We start from the raw sequence: 19981 nt of genomic DNA on the forward strand, positions 1-19981 counted from the left end.
GTCTCAATATCAATGAATTTATAAATCCTCACTGATCCTTCTTTCACATACATTGTGAGACATTAGGATCTCACAAGAAAATATAGGATGGCGATCTTACATCAATATATAGAAGAAAGGAAAAGGGGCACATAAATGTGGGGGAAAAAAATAGCAAACAAACCAAATGGTTTCTCCATTGTCAAAAAAAGTCTTGATAAATAAGCCACCTCAATAGAGAGGCAAATAGACCATCTAGAAAGAGTGGAAGACCCAATAGCTCTATGGTAGAAAAATACTTTGTACCACTATCATGGCCCAAATCACCAAATCTTTCTACAAGACCATCTCATAAAATAGGGTAACAAAAGACCACCAAAGTATAGGGTCCACCAAGGAACAAATACCAACAAAGATCAATTGATAATAAAATAAAAAGATACATAGAAAAGAGAAGATAAATCCATGCATCCACCAAAAAAGGTAGTCTTGATCATCATGGACCATCTAGGTATCAGTAGCCATAACCCACAATGCTAATCTATCTAAGAGGAGGGTTGGAGCAATATCATTGCCACACTTACTACCATCTACCTCTCCTTCATCAGAATCTCCACCTCCCTCAAAAACCCTAGCTCCATCCTCCTAGATATTCAATGTAGTTAAAATGGTATATTTCAATCAATGTTTGATTCTATTTACCAAGGAGTACAAATTAATATTCCCTTATCCATTTATATATTGTATGCAATAATTATATTACATGGTGTTTCACATTAATATTGTGTGGGGTGTATTCATGTTCAAGTATTAGAGGTACAAGAAATCTATGACTTTGCAAACTTATTGTATAACTCTATGGTATAATTTCATTAACTATTTTTAGACATTTTACAATGATAAATGAATAGTTAAATAAACATTGCTATTATGTCCACTTATCAAAGTTTGTTAAACCTTGAAACACAAATAGATGTATAATTTATAGCTAAAAATAAATCTAGTATTGAAGATATAGATATAAAACCCCTTACAAAATTACATAGCTAAAGATTACACAAATTCAGATTTATTGTACATGCTATACCAATGTCAAGATAATGACCTCTACCTATTATAAGTAATGTTGTCTGAAATAATTGTATTTAATTTATAAATCACATTTAGGAAGCCAGCAACCATGTGTGCCAAATGGTAGTCCGTAAGGAAACTTTGCACGAGCGACTTCAAGAAATGTAGTTCCATCTAAAATTAGTACAAACCCTCCACCATGCTTATCACTCACCAATGATATTATCACTCCTGCATTAAAAATAATTGAACATACATGATTATTATAAGTCTCATTGATAAATTAATCATCCATAATCCATAATTATTATGTCTATATATTTGGTAATAATCTTCTCAACATCATCCTCTGTCTTAGCTCCGGGCCGAGCTACAAAGAGAGGTTCCGATGGAATGCCCCCTTCAACATACCAACTCTTTGTTTCTTGCTTTTCCAAGTCAATCTGTACCATTAATGAAAATATCAGTTTCTAAAAATCTATGGTAATAATCTTTATTTTAAAAAAATGTACTGAACTAAGAAGCCGGACATATTCGAGGAGAAAATTAAAAACGTTAAAAGAAAGTTACATATAAAACAAGCTGACCTTTATAAGAGAATTGAGAACATTGCAAGGGCGTCGTATAGAACAGCCATACACATAACGATACTTCTTCCCAATGTATTTTGGATTTATGGTGCACACGTCTATTAATCTACCATGTTTATCTGGTGCAATGACTTCATCTAGTTCTCCTGTTGAACTTCCATCTAGGGGTATCTTGAAGCGCCCTATTCTGCTCACAAAAACCAATTTCCATAATGCCCCTCTATTATGCAAATGCAACAAATGCTACTTGAATTGATATTGTCAACATTTTTATACAATTTTTTCAATATGTTGTTTTTTTTAAAAACAAAAGGCAAATAGCCTATATATATACTAAAAAACCACATGAATTATTTTGAAATGTCTCGAAATGTCTTCAGTTCTGTTAATATGAATTATATACTAAAATAACACATGGTAAAACTCAATTATCTTGAATTTAAAAGAACATCTTCACTGGAGAAGGATCGCAACTCTTGTAGTTTCAATCTATCTATGATAGAAGGATCGGCGTTATATTCACAACAATCAACTATTATTGACGATTTCTTTCCAAACTCTTGTCTTTCTTCATAGGCATTGATGAAGTGTAACGCCATAAACATTGGTACTTCAACAGATGTAACCTGTTATAATTATTATGTTAGATAAAAGCATGAATACGTTCATCCACTGTGGAAGGAAACAAGCAATGCCACTTACCGTCCTTCCAGTATGTCGAGAAACCACATGCATGAATGCCTTAGTCTCTGGCTGCCATTTGAAAACATTTCCTCCAAAGATACAATCCAATGAATATCTCAAAGGCATATCAGGAATAATTATATAGTTGTCTGTCGCTGCAAAAGAATGCACCCAACCTGGAGCATGACCTCCTCTGCAATTTACCTGATTTTTTTTCAAAAAATAACATCGATAATATCATTTTTATTTCTTTATGTGCCTGGTAAAACAATTCCTAACATCAATGAAGCCGACCAAGCAAAATCAACGCATTTCTGGCTCAAACAAATCACAGACGGGTAGCAAATTGTTAATTATTGTTAGTTGGACAGCTGTTATTTCTGACTCTAGCAGCACTATTTATGGGTAGCTTGGACAGCTGTTCGTCCTTATCTATGAATAGCGGTTGTATTTATGGGTGGTTTGGTGAAATAACCTGGTAGGTTATTGGTTCTTTTAGCACTCACAACTCATACTTCAAGGATTAGTCATTCCGACAAACGGTTAGCTACCAGGCACTGATGGCCCTCTCTATAAGAGTTTAAAGTGTAAACCTCTTATCAAATACTTGCCATGAACCAGACTGTTGATTGGTGCCCCAGAATTTGATTATTCAAGCGTCCATCTTCAGAGACTGTGGGAATATGGGTGCCGTCTTTCTTTTTTATAATCTGTCGTGGGAACTTACCTAGGTCGAAATTCGAGGATCTTTTTCCAACTATTCAACAAACCACCATTCTTCCACCTGGCCCATTAACTCTCGTCGCCTGCGGTTCGTGTGACTGGAGCCTGACTGCGATCAGATCGCAACTTGTGGAGGCGCCCGAACTGTCGGCAGTCGACCTCGCTGGTTGCAGGGGTAATTGAAGCTCACAAGCGATTCCAAATGCGCGACCCCTCCCCCTCTGTAATCCAATCTCAGATTCGGGTGATAAATCTGCAATTAGTCCAACCTTGATGCGATTACCATTTCTGTTAGCTTTCTATCTGCCGTCCAATCTTTAATGCATACTATTGATCACGTAAAACTCTAAACTGTTGTTTCGGACTGGAAAGAGAGTTTCGCATTTTAATTCCGCCAGTACTCAGGACTCCAAATCGTCATCCTCAAAATAATCCGAATGCGCAAATAATCTCAACATGAGATGGCTGAAGACCACCTCCAATGTGCAACCCTTCGAAAGATATCCCACCTCCTCAGTTATGCAGATCTAAGAGAGTTTTCGTTCTCAGAGACCTCTGGGAATTTGCAGGCCGGGGACTACAAATTGCTCCAACTGATAATTAAAAACCAATCCACAAAATCGCTTGCTTCAAAGGGAGCCCTATGTCCTCTATTTATCTTTTTGCCGGGAAGTTTCTGGAAATTATCCGGAATCATCTTGCACTACAAATATTAACTTTATAAAATTAAATAATTAACTTTATAAAGTTAGAATACAACCTTTATTTAATATTCAAATGAGTAGGCCCCGCTTTCTTAATTGGAAGACAAAATCGACCCTCTTCCCATAATTATTTGCCTACGAGAGTCAATGATAGGCAAATCCCCTGTTATAATTATGTTGCTAAGAGAGGGACATGACAGTCCGCCCTTCCGGATATTGCTTGCCCTCAAGCAATCTCAGAGCTGGATGTTGCAAAATGGTCTCATTCTCCCAAGTAGCATCTTCGACTGGTAGATCCTTCCATTTAACAAAATATTCTCTTATTACTCTTCGGCGAAGCTATTTTTCTCTGCTTTCTAAAATGAATTCCGGTACCATGATCAATTTCCCTTCATCATCCAGAGGCGGCAAGACTGCAGAAGGTATCACATTCTGTCCCAATGCTTTTTTGAGACGTGATACATGAAACACATTATATACTTTGCTGTCTGCTGGAAGCTCAAGTTCATAAGCCAATTCCCCTATTCGCCTACTGATCCTGAATGGTCCATAATACCTGGGCTTAAGCTTCTCTGACCCACTATTTTTGAGAGTAGATTGTCGGAATGGTTGGAGCATTAAGTAAACCATGTCGCCCACCTCAAAGCTTCTCTCCATCCTCTTTTGATCTGCATATTGCTTATACTTATTCTGTGCTCGAGCGATGTTATCACGTAGAGAGCTAATGATATCTTTACTTTCTTGCAGTAATTCCCCAGCACGTGGGACCCGAACATCACTCATCAATAAGTCAATGAAATTGGGTGTATTATAGCCGTACAATGCTCGAAAAGGTGTCATTTGTATAGACATGTGGAAAGTGGTGTTATAGCAATATTCACACAAATAAATCCATCTTACCCAAGCCTTTTGCTGATCAGCTACGTAATTCCTCAAGTAGCCTTCCACCCATTTGTTTACTATCTCCGTCTGACCATCGGTTTGCGGGTGATAACTAGTACTGGGTGTGAGCTCAGTGCCGCATAATCGAAACACCTCTTGCCAGAAATGACTCAAGAATCTACTATCCCTGTCACTGACAATACTGCGGGGTATCCCATGTAACCTGAAAACCTCCTTGAAGAATACTTCGGCTACCTGTACTGCAGTATAAGTAGTGGTGATAGGAAAGAAATGAGCATATTTTGTTAGCCTATCCACCACCACATAAATGCAATCACGTCCTTGAGCCTTGGGCAACCCAGTAATGAAATCCATGGATATGCATTCCCACTTCTGACACGGAATGGGAAGTGGCTGTAGAAGCCCCGCTGGAAAGGTGTGCTCCTATTTATTCTGTTGGCAAACGGAACACTCACGAACATATTGCAAAACATCCTTCTTAAGTCCTTTCCATGTAAACCGTTCTCGCACCTGTCTATATGTTTTAAAATATCCGGGGTGACCAGCTATAGGTGAATCATGAAGAGCTCGCATAATGAACTGTTTCACCTTCGATCCTGGGACTAAAAATATCCTGCTCTTGTAAATAATCAATTCATCCACAAGTGTGTACCTGGTATCAACAAGGGTCCCATCAACTATCCTTGATGCCCATGAATCTCGAGCATATTCTACAATAATCAGATGCTTCCAATCCTCAGAGATTTCAATCATTGAGCTAAGATGTGGTCTGCGTGACAAGGCATCTGCTACCACATTCTGTGTGCCCTTAACATAAGATATATCGAAGTCATATGCCTGTAACTTACTGACCCATTTCTGCTGCCTATCATTAAGATCCCTTTGCCCGAGGAAATGTCTCAAACAGTTGTGGTTAGTTTTTATGCAAAATTTGCCACCTACTAAGTACTGCCTGAACTTAGCTAGTGCATGCATGATAGCTAACATCTCCTTGTCGTAAATGCTTAATGATCTCTCGGGCCCACGGAGTTTCCTGCTTTCATATGCAATTGGGTGTTTATCCTGCATTAGAACAGCCCCAATACCATCTCCTGAGGCATCACACTGGAGTTCAAATGGTTTCGAGAAATCAGGCAACGCTAGTACCGGACATGAAGTCATGATCTCCTTGAACCTATCAAAACAAGCCTGTGCCTTTACTGTCCAAACAAAAGCTCCCCTCTTAAGCAAATCGGTTATAGGAGCCGCGTGTCATGAATATCCGCAAACAAATCTGCGGTAGAATCCACATAAACCAAGGAATCTCCTTAACTGAGTTAGGTTCTCAGGAGTAGGCCACTCTACAATAGCACGAATTTTATCAGGATCCATCCGTACACCTTCTCGGCTGATAATATGACCTAAGTATAACAACTCAGTCATTCCCAAATCGCATTTGGATTCTTTGGCATACAAGGATTCTTCTTGCAAAGTCTTCAATACTGTTTCCAGATGCGCCATGTGCTCCTGCCATGTTCGACTGTATACCAAGATATCATCAAAGAATACCAACACGAATTTTCTCAGCTGATGATGGAAGACCTTGTTCATGGTAGACTGGAAAGTAGCTGGTGCATTGGTCAATCCAAATGGCATCACTACAAACTCAAAATGCCCACAGTGGCACCTGAATGCCGTCTTCTCAATGTCTTGTTCTCTGACTCTAATCTGGTGGTAACCTGATCTCAAATAAATCTTACTAAAGTAGCATGCCCCATGTAGTTCATCTATTAGCTCATCAATCCGTGGAATAGGATATCTATTCTTAATGGTTTTCTTATTCAGCATCCTGTAATCTATACACATACGTAACGAACCATCTTTCTTCTTAACCAAAACTACTGAGGAAGCAAAAGGAGACTTACTAGGTCTGATGTGTCCCATTGCGAGAAGCTCCTTGATGGCTTTTTCTATCTCATCTTTAAGCCTTTTGGGATGCCTGTATGGAGTAATCATGACTAGTTTAGTGCCTTCTTCCAATTCGATGATGTGCTCGATCCCTCTATCAGGTGGTGTACCTTGTGGAATATCGTTGAATACCTTACTGTACTTTTCCCTCAATATCTGTATGTCGGGAGGATATTCTGTCTTGGGTTGTTCCTCCTGTATAGGCATGAAAGTACACATGGCTGCCCATTCAAGATCCTCATGTCTCACCAATCTTTCCAATCGTCTAAGAGAGATTGTTCGAATATCACTATTTCGAATAGCTCTCAATACATGCTGCCTCCCATCTACTTCGAACTTAATCTCCATGTCCCTGAGTCGGAAAGTAACCTCACCCAATAAACGTAACCATGTCATTCCCAAAACGATATCCAAATCACCCATATTGACCACGTGGTAATCCGCTTTGAACTCATAATTATTCAGGCGTAAAGGCATGTCTCTGACTATCTTGTTACACTTAAGAGTGTATCCGTCAGCAACCTATACACGAAGACCTTCAAATTCTTCTGTCTTAATACCACGACGCTCGACCAATCTTGCATCAATGAAGTTATGTGTAGCTCCGGTATCAACTAATGTAATCACCTTCTGTCCTGCTAGGACACCACGTAACCTGAAAGATCCTTCCTGTTGAATGCTAGACAAGCGTCCTTGCTGTAGATGCAATTCAGGTTCTTCTCTCTGTTCTGACTTTCCTGTCTCTTCCTCAGATTCTGAACCAGTATGTTCACCCTCTTTCTCCGTACTGTCAGAATCTGATCCCTCGTAATATGCCCACATAACTCTATTGGCTTTTCCTTTGGGTCGCAAGGGACAATCATGATCCCTGTCATATGGACCTTTGCAATAGAAGCATAGTTTCTTCCTTCGCAAGTCATTTAATGCTTCTGTATCTAGGGGTGTGGTAGATTTCCCTTTGGTTTCAATGCTCCTCCCTTTATTTTTATCAAACTTCCTGTTGTCCTTGAAAGAGGTAGTGCTCCTGGGAGTGAACCGGCTAGAGGGAGCCGTAAGTTCCATACTTCGTGCTTTCCTCATGGCTTCCTGCAGTGTTGGTGGATCAAATGCCTTAATCCATCCCTTGAGGGGTTCAGTCAATCCTTCGGTAAATAGGATAACTAACCTCCTTTCCGAAACATCTGGTACCATGACTGACAACCTCTGAAATTCACTAATATAAACCTCGATATTGCCAGTCTGCCTTAATTGTGCAAGGTCGCGAAAATAAATTTCTGGATCCTTCTTATCAAAACGTTCAACCAATCTATCCACAAAGTCCTGGTATGATGTTACCTGATTGTGCTGTAAAGTAACCATTCCATGTGACCACCAATCATGAGCTGCGCCTTCCAAATGCAAGGTAGCATACCTGATGGCGTCTATTTCTGACATAGGCCTTAACGCTAAAAAGGTATCCAACTTATGAATCCAAGCTTGTGCTGTCATCTGACCACTCCCATCGAAGAAAGGCAAAGTAAGTTTACTGACAGCTCGTTGTAACTCACTTTCGTGACCTCCTCTAGGTCTCCTATTCTGGCGGCTATTCCTCATATGTTCTCTTCTTTGGTTTAGATATCGATCAAAGTTTAATAACTCACGCACATGCGGGGGTAATGCTTGCTATTCTGCCGTAGCAGCCCTAAGATCATCCTGAAAATCTTCTGGTGCATCATCTTCTCCTATCTCCTGAGCCTCTTCCCTTAGGAAGGTGGGACGAGTAGGCCTATTTGCTGTCCATGATCTGCGCCTAGGAGCACCTTGTGATCCTGCCACACTCCTATCATCGTGATCAGATGTGCCTCTTCCTTGATCTTGAATCCTGGGCTGAATAACTCTTTCCATTATGGTAGTCAAAGCCTGTAGTGTCTGAGTTATTTCTTGTTGTCCGTTAGTCATGGTTCTGTAAAATTCTCTGGTTTCATCATCGTCGACTCTGGGAAATCTTGGCGGACTCTGTCTTTCACCCATATCCCTGTTCTTGAATATGGTTCTCGAGTACAACTCCGAAAATTAAAGTACTTTTTCCCAATCAGGATGGCAGGACTACTGATCTGATACCACTGAAATAACCCGGTAGGTTATTGGTTCTTTTAGCACTCACAACTCATACTTCAAGGATTAGTCATTCTGACAAACGGTTAGCTACCAGGCACTGATGGCCCTCTCTATAAGAGTTTAAAGTGTAAACCTCTTATCAAATACTTGCCATGAACCAGACTGTTGATTGGTGCCCCAAAATTTGATTATTCAAGCGTCCATCTTTAGAGACTGTGGGAATATGGGTGTCGTCTTTCTTTTTTATAATCTGCCGTGGGAACTTACCTAGGTCAAAATTCGAGGATCTTTTTCCAACTATTCAACAAACCACCATTCTTTCGCCTGGCCCATTAACTCTCGCCGCCTGCGGTTCGTGTGACTGGAGCCTGACTGCGATCAGATCGCAACTTGTGGAGGCGCCCGAACTGTCGGCAGTCGACCCCGCTGGTTGCAGGGGTAATTGAAGCTCACAAGCGATTCCAAATGCGCGACCCCTCCCCCTCTGTAATCCAATCTCAGATTCGGGTGATAAATCTGCAATTAGTCCAACCTTGATGCGATTACCATTTCTGTTAGTTTTCTATCTGTTGTCCAATCTTTAATGCATACTATTGATCACATAAAACTCTAAACTGTTGTTTCGGACTGGAAAGAGAGTTTCGCATTTTAATTCCGCCAGTACTCAGGACTCCAAATCGTCATCCTCAAAATAATCCGAATGCGCAAATAATCTCAACATGAGATGGCTGAAGACCACCTCCAATGTGCAACCCTTCGGAAGATATCCCACCTCCTCAGTTATGCAGATCTAAGAGAGTTTTCGTTCTCAGAGACCTCTGGGAATTTGTAGGCCGGGGACTACAAATTGCTCCAACTGATAATTAAAAACCAATCCACAAAATCGCTTGCTTCAAAGGGAGCCCTATGTCCTCTATCTTTTTGCTGGGAAGTTTCTGGAAATTATCCGAAATCATCTTGCACTACAAATATTAACTTTATAAAATTAAATAATTAACTTTATAAAGTTAGAATACAACCTTTATTTAATATTCGAATGAGTAGGCCCCGCTTTCTTAATTGGAAGACAAAATTGACCCTCTTCCCATAATTATTTGCCTACGAGAGTCAATGATAGGCAAATCCCCTGTTATAATTATGTTGCTAAGAGAGGGACATGACATTTGGACAGCTGTTTGTCCACTTGCCAAAAATTAGTAAATGGTTATTATTTACTAATTTTAGTGATTCTTTTGGATACTTTGCAACCAATTCTATTATTGGCTATCAAGTTGTCTTAATCTCAGCTGTTGGTTAGATTTAATCTCGGTCGTTGGTTTACCAATAGGAGTAGTATAGAAAGGGGTCATTGGGTCATTTGGATGTGAAGTTTTGGAAAAATGTTTGCAGTGTTAGCAAGGGCGCAGTGTTAGCATGGGAATAGCAGTGGGGAATATCAGCGGAAGAAATTAGGAGGTTGTCGGAGTTCTGCCAGTGTGAGGCAAGGAATTTTGTATCTCTTGATTTGCTAAAGTTTAATATAATTCCTCATCTGTAGAACTGGTTTTCCCTTAGGAGTTTTTCCAGGGACAATTTGTTCGAAAATATTGTGTTCATTGTGTTGCGCATTTCTTTCCGTATTTTATAAGTGAAGTTGCAGTTGTGTTATTTTTCGATATTAGCTAGGAATTTGTTTTCAGCAGTTTAATAATCGTTTACGATAGGAGATTAATAATCAGTGACTGCAATAGTTAGATTTTTCACATGGTATCAGAGCATTGTTAAGGGTAGAAGAGTTTTGCCCTAGGAAAGAAATTTTGATCTCTTTAAATTTATTATTACTTTAAACCCTTGAGATGGCTTCAGCTAGTTTGAGAGATCAGGACAGATTGGATGGTGCCTCAAATTTTGGTGTCTGGAAGGCCAGAATTTCTTTATTGTTGGAAGAGAATGGTATCAAGGATTATGCTACCAGTGGTGTACCTGTACCAATGGATGCAACACAACTTGCAGCATATAGGAAGGACGATGCCAAAGTAAGGAGGATTATCCTTGATGGTGTCAAGGATCATATTGTTCCACATATCTCGGAGCTAGATACAACAAAGAAGATGTGGGACGTCATTCTAAATCTGTACCAAAATGCTACCACCAACAGGAAGTTGATTCTCAGAGAGAAGCTAAAGAATACCCGGATGAATCAGGGAGAAGATGTCACAAGTTACCTCACCAGGCTCAAACTTGTCAAGAATGAGTTAGCAACTGTTGGAGATAGCCCTAGTGATGATGAGCTAGTGAGAATAGCCCTAAATGGGTTTACTAAATAATGGAGTGTCTTTGTTCAAGTTGTCAGTAGACGAGATACTTTATCAAGTTGGGATCGACTATGGATTGATTTCACTCAGAAGGAGTTTAGACTAAGTCTTGTCAATGGGGCCAACAAGAGTTAGAAAAATGTGGTGGAACAAGAGAACGTTGCCCTAGCAGGTAAAGGGAAAGCAAAGAAGGGATCTAGCAAAGGATCAAATTCACAAAGTGAAAAGAAGAAGAAGGACCTTTCTAAGGTCAAGTGCTTTGGATGTCATGAGTTTGGCCACTATGTCAGTGATTGCCTAGAGAGGAAAAAGGGTAAGAAGCAGGTGGCAGCTTCAACAAGTGCAGAAGAACTCTCCAGCAGAATGGAAGATGAGTTTGCACTCATAGCTTGTATGGTTAGCTCAACCTCATAGTGTGTTTGGTATATAGATAGTGGGGCATCATTTCATATGATAGGAGTTAGAGAGTGCTTCTCCAGTTACAAGGAGGAGGACACCAACATCCAAATTTCTATGGGAAACTTATCCAAACTCAACCATGTTGGGAAAGGGACTGTTCAGTTTCAGAGGGAGAATGGAAAGATAATTCCTCTTCATGATGTGTTATATGTGCCAGGCTTAGGTATGAATTTGATTTCTATATATGTTCTTCAGGATAGAGGGTATAATGTACTCTTTAGAGGGACACATGTGTTGATTAAGCACAAGGATTGGAAATCACCCATAACTATTGGAGTTAGGAGTGGTTGCCTTTATAGATTGCAGTTTGATACTCCTAAGGCACTTATGAGCAACAATAATCCTAGAGATCTTGGAGAGCTATGGCATAGGAGGATGGGCCATATTCATCATGGAGCACTTAGATTGCTTCGTGAGACCGTGACAGGTGTTCTAGAGGTGAGTACAGAGCATGACGATGTATGTAAGGGATGTGTGTTGGGAAAGTTTGTGAAAGCATCTTTTCTAAGGAGTGACACCAGATTTAAGGGTGTTCTTGATCTAGTACATTCAGATGTTTGTGGACCAATGTCGATGAAATCTCTCAGAAGATATGAGTACTATGTTACTTTTATTGATGATTTCTCTAGAAAGACCTAGATATACTTCTTGAAGACTAAGGATGAGGTTTTCAGTCGATTCCAAGAGTTCAAGGCTCTTGTGGAGAACTCGACAGGAAAGAAGATAAAGGTTCTTCGATCAAACAATGGAGGCGAGTACAAAGGAAATGTCTTCCAGGAGTTCTGCACCAGAGAAAGAATCAAGAGAGAATGGATTGTTCCTTACAATCCACAGCAGAATGGAGTTTCTGAGAGGAAGAACCGTTCTATATCGAAGGCAGCAAGAGCTATGCTACATGACCAGAACATGCCCCGTTACTTATGGGTAGAGGCGTGTAATACAACAGTCTACATTCAGAATAGAGTTCCACACAAGGTGCTAGGGAAGATGACACCAGAGGAGGCTTTCACAGGGAAGAAGCCAGATGTTAGTCACTTCAGGATATTTGGGAGTTTGGCATATTGTCATATTCCTGGAGATACACGTACAAAGCTAGATCAGACTGCAGAGAGGGGGTACTTTGTTGGGTGCACTGAGACCTCAAAGGCATATAGAATTTTCATTCTAGGGACTAAAAGAATTATTGTCAGACGGGATGTCAAGTTCATGGAGGACAAGGAATTCAGGAGATCTAGAGATTTGCTAGCAGATGATCAGAGTGAGCAGCCAACAGAAGCTCCAAGACCAAGTCAAGGGCAGCAAAGCTCAAGTACAGTTACCAGTACGAGTGTAGGCTCAGTTAGTGAAGATTCACATAGTATGGAGCAATAGGTGCAATAGGAAATGCATCTAGAAGACTTAAAGGTTGGCATTTCATCCTCTACAGTTGGCAGCAGGAACCATATGGTTTCAGATACACAAAGGGATACTCAGGAGTTTGTGGGAGCTCCTAGGAAGAGTACTAGACAGCAAAGACAACCAGCCAAGTTCAATGACTATGTGGCATTAGTTAGTCAGTTGGTAGATAGTGAGCCTTCTAGCTATCAGGAAGCTGCAGAACATTAGGTATGGCAAGATGCTATGGTTGAGAAATATTCTTCAATAATGCAGAATGATGTGTGGGAGGTAGTACCTAGACCAACAGATAGGGCTATAGTTGGATCACGCTGGATCTATAAGATAAAGCATGGTGCAGATGGTAGCATCGAGAAATACAAGGCTAGGTTCATGGCAAAGGGGTTCTCTCAAAAGGAGGGAATAGACTATGAGGAGACATTTGCTCCAGTTGCCAGGTATACTTCTATACAAGCTGTAATCTCACTTGCAGCACAGATGGAATCCATCAAATGGATGTCAAGACAGCATTCCTCAATGGTGAGTTGAAGGAGGAGGTATACATAGAACAACTAGAAGGCTTTGTAGCACACAATAAAGAGACCCACATGTGTAGATTGAAGAAAGCATTGTACGGACTCAAGCAGGCTCCTAGAGCGTGGTATGAGCGCATTGATACATACTTGCAGAAAATGGGCTTTGTAAAGAGTGAAGTAGATGCTAACCTCTACTACTTGATGGCTAGGGGTGAGATTCTCATTCTTGTTCTTTATGTGGATGACCTATTTCTTACAGGTTCACTAGGGCTCATAGTGGATTGTAAAAGGAACCTTGCAGAAGAGTTCGAGATGAAGGATTTAGGACTTATGCACTACTTTCTAGGCATGAAAGTGTGGCAGACAGATGGGAAGATTTTCCTTGGTCAAGGGAAATATTGCATTGAAATCTTGAAGAAATTTGGGATGGAGGATTGCAAAGCCATGTCTACACCCATGATCACGAATTGGAGGAAGGTAGATATATCTAAGGAGAAAGATGTACATCCCACTTTATATAGACAGTTGATTGGTTTGCTTATGTACTTGGTCAACTCTAGACCAGATATAGCATTTGCAGTTAACTCTCTTAGTTAGTTCATGGTTGAACCAAAGAGAATGCATTGGATAGCGGCTAAGCATGTGCTACGTTACTTGCATGGTACAGTCGAGTATGGGATCAGATATGTTCAAGGTGAAGGTATCAGGTTGATAGGCTATACTGATGTAGATTGGGCAGGAAGTACAACGGACAAAAGGAGCACTTCAGGATGTTGTTTCAGCTTGGGATTAGGAGTTGTATCTTGGTTCAGTAAGAAGCAGAAATCTGTGGCTCTAAGTTTAGCAGAAGCAGAATACATAGCAGCTAGCATGGCGACATGTGAAGTTATATGGCTTCGAAAGTTGTTAGTAGCCTTCTTTGGTCAGAAGGTTGAGACTACTGTGATACATTGTGACAATCAGAGTTGCATCAAGTTGTCTGAGAATCTAGTGTTTCATGATAGGTCTAAACATATAGATATCAAATATCACTTCATCAGAGATTGTGTACAAAGGGGAGTTGTTCGACTACAATACATACCTACAGATGAGCAGGTAGCAGACATTCTGACGAAGGCTTTGGGAAAGGCCAAATTTATCTTTTTTAGAGATAAGATGGGTGTCATGCAGAATAGCTTCCTCGCTAAGAGGGAGTGTTAATTATTGTTAGTTGGACAACTATTATTTCTGACCCGAAAATAGCAGCACTATTTCTGGGTAGCTTGGATAGCTGTTCGTCCTTATCTATGAATAGCGGTTGTATTTATGGGTGGTTTGGACAGCTGTTTGTCCACTTGCCAAAAATTAGTAAATGGTTATTATTTACTAATTTTAGTGATTCTTTTTGGACACTTTGCAACCAATTCTATTATTGGCTGTCGAGTTGTCTTAATCTCAGTCGTTGGTTAGATTTAATCTCGGTCGTTGGTTTACCAACAGGAGTAGTATAGAAAGGGGTCATTGGGTCATTTGGATGTGAAGTTTTGGAAAAATGTTTGCAGTGTTAGCAAACAGTCTTGCAATGTTAGCAAAGGCGCAGTGTTAGCGCGGGAATAGCAGTGGGGAATATCAGCAGAAGAAATTAGGAGGTTGTCGGAGTTCTGCCAGTGTGAGGCAAGGAATTTTGTATCTCTTGATTTGCTGAAGTTTAATATAATTCTTCATCTGTAGAACTGGTTTTCCCTTAGGGGTTTTTCCAGGGACAATTTGTTCGAAAATATTGTGTTCATTGTGTTGTGCATTTCTTTCCGTATTTTATAAGTGAAGTTGCAATTGTGTTATTTTTCGATATTAGCTGAGAATTTGTTTTCAGCAGTTTAATCTCAAGTATATCAGGAATAATTATATAGTTGTCTGTCGCTGCAAAAGAATGCACCCAACCTGGAGCATGACCTCCTCTGCAATTTATCTGATTTTTTTTCAAAAAATAACATCGATAATATCATTTTTATTTCTTTATGTGCCTGGTAAAACAATTCCTAACATCAAAGAAGCCGACCAAGCAAAATCAACGCATTTCTGGCTCAAACAAATTACAGACGGGTAGCAAATGACTCGCAGGCTATCGCTCCAGAAAATTCGCATAAATTATAATGGAAACCTAAATTTGACGTTACCCTTCCAATTAGCGTTCTTTCATTAGTTCCAGCAAGCATCCGTACAACATGGTAGCCCGGGTTGATGAGATCCGGAAGGATTGTGATGAGTTCTTTCTCAAATATCATAGGGTGTGACGATTGGTTTGGATTCAGCCCCTGCCAATCAAATCATAATTTTGCTAAATATTCAATAATTCCTCAAATTTGCTCAGAATTTCTGTTTAGCTTATAAATTTTTTATTTTCTTCTATAACAAGTCCATAAAGCTACTGAATGTCTTGTATTACAAGACAGTAGACATATAAAAACAATCTTTCTTCTCAACTGTATATGAAAGCATTATTCCTCAGAAAAATCCTATTTCAAATCATTAATCTATAAACGTTTTATTTCAAACTTATGTAAGTGTTCAATTTAATAAGAGAGCCATTAGTTTACATACTCCCACGCTATCGATGTAGTTAAATCTTCCGATGGTTTCGAGTGTTTTTGGATCGATTTCGATCGATCCCTTCGTAGTTTCTGTCAGCCAGATAACTCGTCCATCACCTAGCCTGACAAAGTGATATGATATCTGGTTAGACGCTGAGATTGAAATGATTACTTTAGGCGTCAAAACTATTTGGAGACAAAAGATAAACAACCTTACGACTGATACATTTGCATTGTCGGTGATTGAGGCACCAGAAACCATCCCCAGCAAGTATACAATGCAAGAAAAGAAATTTGAGCGCTTTGGTATTTCTGAAAATCCACGATGACAAGATCTATTGTTTCTCTTGGCTACCTTGTATGCGTCGGACAGTAACTGTGCATGCCCACCAATCACTTTGCCATCATCAAACTCAACACGGACCAGGGTTGCATAGCTGTGTGAAAAACAACATTAGAGGCCTGATCGAAAGCAAGGATATTATATGTGAGATTAAATACATAGATTGTGTAACTCTATAAACGGGAGTGCATTCCATTTACACAAATGATTGTCAAAGACAAGCTAGAGTGAAATTGGCGAAAGGAATATTTCCTGATAGAAATCTACCCATCCAAAAGGTTGTCGACACTGTGATCGCCTATGTCAAATACTCCCGGACCGTTTCGCAGGTACGTACCATTCTGTATGCAACCCATGCAGATTCCCAACTCAAATGAGTGCGTTAATGGTTAGTTGTACAATAAATTTGGAAGAAATTTTTTTATCTGATTTATAACAATTAATATTTTGGGTAAATAATAATTAGATTCAAAAAATAATAGAAGTCAAAAGACACATACAATAACACAGATATACCTAGAAAATTCTAGAATGAGGAAAAATTCTATTTAAGAGTACAATAGAATCCTATGAATTCTATTATAAGTCTGTTATAACAATCTTAAATATATACAACCTAATCTCTTTGCTTATCTTACAAGAAAAAAACATCTTCACTTTCTTTTGCTTTAAATCATAAATTTTTAAAATCACTCTTTGTTTTTCTAAAATCTACAAACCTAGAAATATTCTTTGATATATGTTATCGGTTTGTAAAGAGGGAAGTACTGAAGTTTCACTATCAAGTTCTCTACGTAATCTATGTTGAAGAAACATGCCACATCACCTTCTATCCAACATTAAGAACAATAGAGGACTCTAAGATTGTCACAACAATTATACAAAAATAACTACAAACTCAAAATCCTCTCTTTGCTATGAAAACAACTTTTACTAAATGTACATATAAAAATTTGTGCTCAAAATTATCTTGGGAAGAATCTAATAGAGAGTATAGCAATTTCTAAGGATAAGAATAATTGCCCCAAACTATTTTGAGAAGAATTTATAAATTAAAAGTTCACAATAGAAAGTATAACAATTTCTAACTAAAAGAACGTTCTTTAAAACACCACCTTCACAATATATTTAGAAAATCTCAAACTCTCTTGGAAATCCCTTTGCACAATATATTTTAAGAAGTCTCTCCCTCTTGATATATTCAAGAAATCTCTTCGTCAAAAAATCTCTTCTTTCTTCTTTATATTTCTAGGAAATCTCTTCATCAATGTCTCCATCCAACTCATTCTTCCTCCTCCCTCATACAAACCCTATGTTAAAGGATACATAGCCACCTTGCAACCCATTTTTACTAGAACACTAGTTACCATAGTCACAAAAGATACTCCAGAGAAAATTATTTTTTGTCACAAATTTTAGCTTTGTTTAGAAAGAAACTCAATCTAATTTATAACAATAGATAATCTGAGTTAACTAGCTGAACCTAATAAGTGGATCAAAATGAATAAATTTCAACACATAGACAATAACACAGAAATACACAGAGGAAATTAATGTTAGAAATTTTTTTGCCAGTGTTAGATCTTCTATTCAGCTTAAGAGTAAACTTAAATTTATATAACCAGACTGTTTTATTTAAATAATACCATAAAATTTGCTTCACATATAAAATTTTACCAAACACAACATTATTTTCTGCTATAGACACAGCTTCTCACACACAACATTACATTCTATTGAAACTTCAACTGAACTGCTTCAGCTAATAATAGAAAATATTTTTTCTATTGACAACAATCCAAGTCAATGCTATTAATTATTGTCATTGCTAGAGAAGACAATGTTAGGTCTATGAGGGGCAGAATCCAAAAATATATTAATTTTACATTTTAAAAAAAATGCATACAATATAAATGTCTACATCTCTGTTTAATACATGGTAGGTTCTTTGTTTTTAAATATATTAACCTATCTTGTATCTATTGTACTTCAGATATTTCAAATGACAAGGATCCATGCAGACTTTAGTAGCACAATTCGTCCATTCAAACTGTACAGTTGATCAATTTTCAGAAAATAAAAAACGTAATAGATTTTGGTGGAGATTTCAGAGTTTGATCTTCATGATCTGCATAATTTGTAATAAAAAACAACAAAAAATTTGGAAAAAAATTAGTTAAAAGAAAGACTTTGTTTTGTCTTTAATACATTTTTAGATAGGTCCCCAATTTTATTCTGTAGATCGTACTGCATAGTCTAAAGTGTTGACGATGAAAAATGTCAAACAATTAAAATAACAATATCCAATCTAAATCATTTCAACCCGTCTTATATCTACAGTGCTTCAGATATTCAGAATGACAGGATACAGTATGGATGTAGCAGCAACATTGTAAAAGTTCGTCTAAAAATATGCATATCATACCGTAATCTAAGCCATTTAATCCATGATAGGTCATTCGTATGGAAAACAAGTTTGCACAAACCATGATAACATACTAACCAACCAGTGTGGAATTTTCCCATCAATTTTCAGTTCACCCTGCCAACGTTCCTCTTTCACACTTCGCCAAGCCACATGATATTTGCCACCACTTGTGCTATGTATTTCCTTTTCGTCGGCAAAAGAACGCATACTAGCAGCCAATATTAACTTAGAAATCCTACACCTGGCATAGATTTTTGCGTGTAACGTTAAGTAGTCAACACGAGGTGTTCCATGACCTGACATATATTTCGAGCTTTGAATTCTCAACACACGGGAATCTACGAAAGCCATCAAAGCATATATCTGATAACCCTAAGGAAACTTGCAGATTATAATAGAATAGGGAGACGATATATGTATCAACGACACTAAACTCAAATGATAATATTGTTGATTTCTTTTTATAAGATTAATTTTATAAGGTTGTTGATTCTGATATTTCGTCTAACCGGGCCGACAATGTCCTACCTTGTTGATTTCTTTTTATAAGTTTAATTTTTTATAAGGTTGTTGATTCTGATATTTCATCTAACTGGGTCCACAATCTTTTTATAAGATTAATTAACCCGATAGGCTTTCTCCCTAGGAGACTTTCTTCGGAATTTTCGGAGTTTCCGACATTGTCGGACGCCTGAGAAGAGATTTTCCGCCTTGAAAATGGAGTTTCCGACGTTGTCGGACGCGTGAGAAGAGATTTTCCACGCAGTAGGTGGAAGAGATTTGCCGCTGTGAAAAGTGTATGGAAATTAATCAAAGCAGCAAGGTTTGTACACGAGGGAAATCGGTTTGGGGCGTCATTATTTCATTGAATTTAAAATCAATCTGATATGCAGAATGGCTTAACAATGTTGAGATCCGGGAATCGTTTCTGTCCAATTTTAATCCTATCCGTGTTTCTTCGCTGGCCTGTTTATCGTCAGTTTGTCATCATTTTGACACTCTGCGATGTTACCATCACGACAGGCGTTGACTCACACAATTCGTTCATCCTTTTTAAACTTAGTTTTCTCTTACTGCGGAAGTAAACATGAATCCGCCGTTCAAGCACATTGTTTGAAGATTAATTTTTATTATTTCATTCTGATGGTTTGGGTAGGTATTAATTTAAAATCATCATTTTAGTGTTGAGTGAACGAAAAGTTTAGGAACTATTATTTTCAGTTTTTGAGTTCATATATTTTTCGGTTAAAATAAAAAAATTATTATATTTTATATTTTA

General features: G+C 38.5%; 1 pseudogene; it reads right to left on the reverse strand.

Moving 5' to 3' along the window:
* Positions 1–1129: 1129 nt before the first annotated feature.
* LOC149565985 (carotenoid cleavage dioxygenase 8 homolog B, chloroplastic-like) lies at positions 1130–19053 on the reverse strand (annotated as a pseudogene).
* Positions 19054–19981: the final 928 nt, after the last annotated feature.

The sequence above is a fragment of the Cupressus sempervirens genome, chromosome 3 (assembly GCF_028749045.1).
Source record: "Cupressus sempervirens isolate cs-2001-9-10 chromosome 3, ASM2874904v1, whole genome shotgun sequence".
NCBI lineage: Eukaryota > Viridiplantae > Streptophyta > Pinopsida > Cupressales > Cupressaceae > Cupressus > Cupressus sempervirens.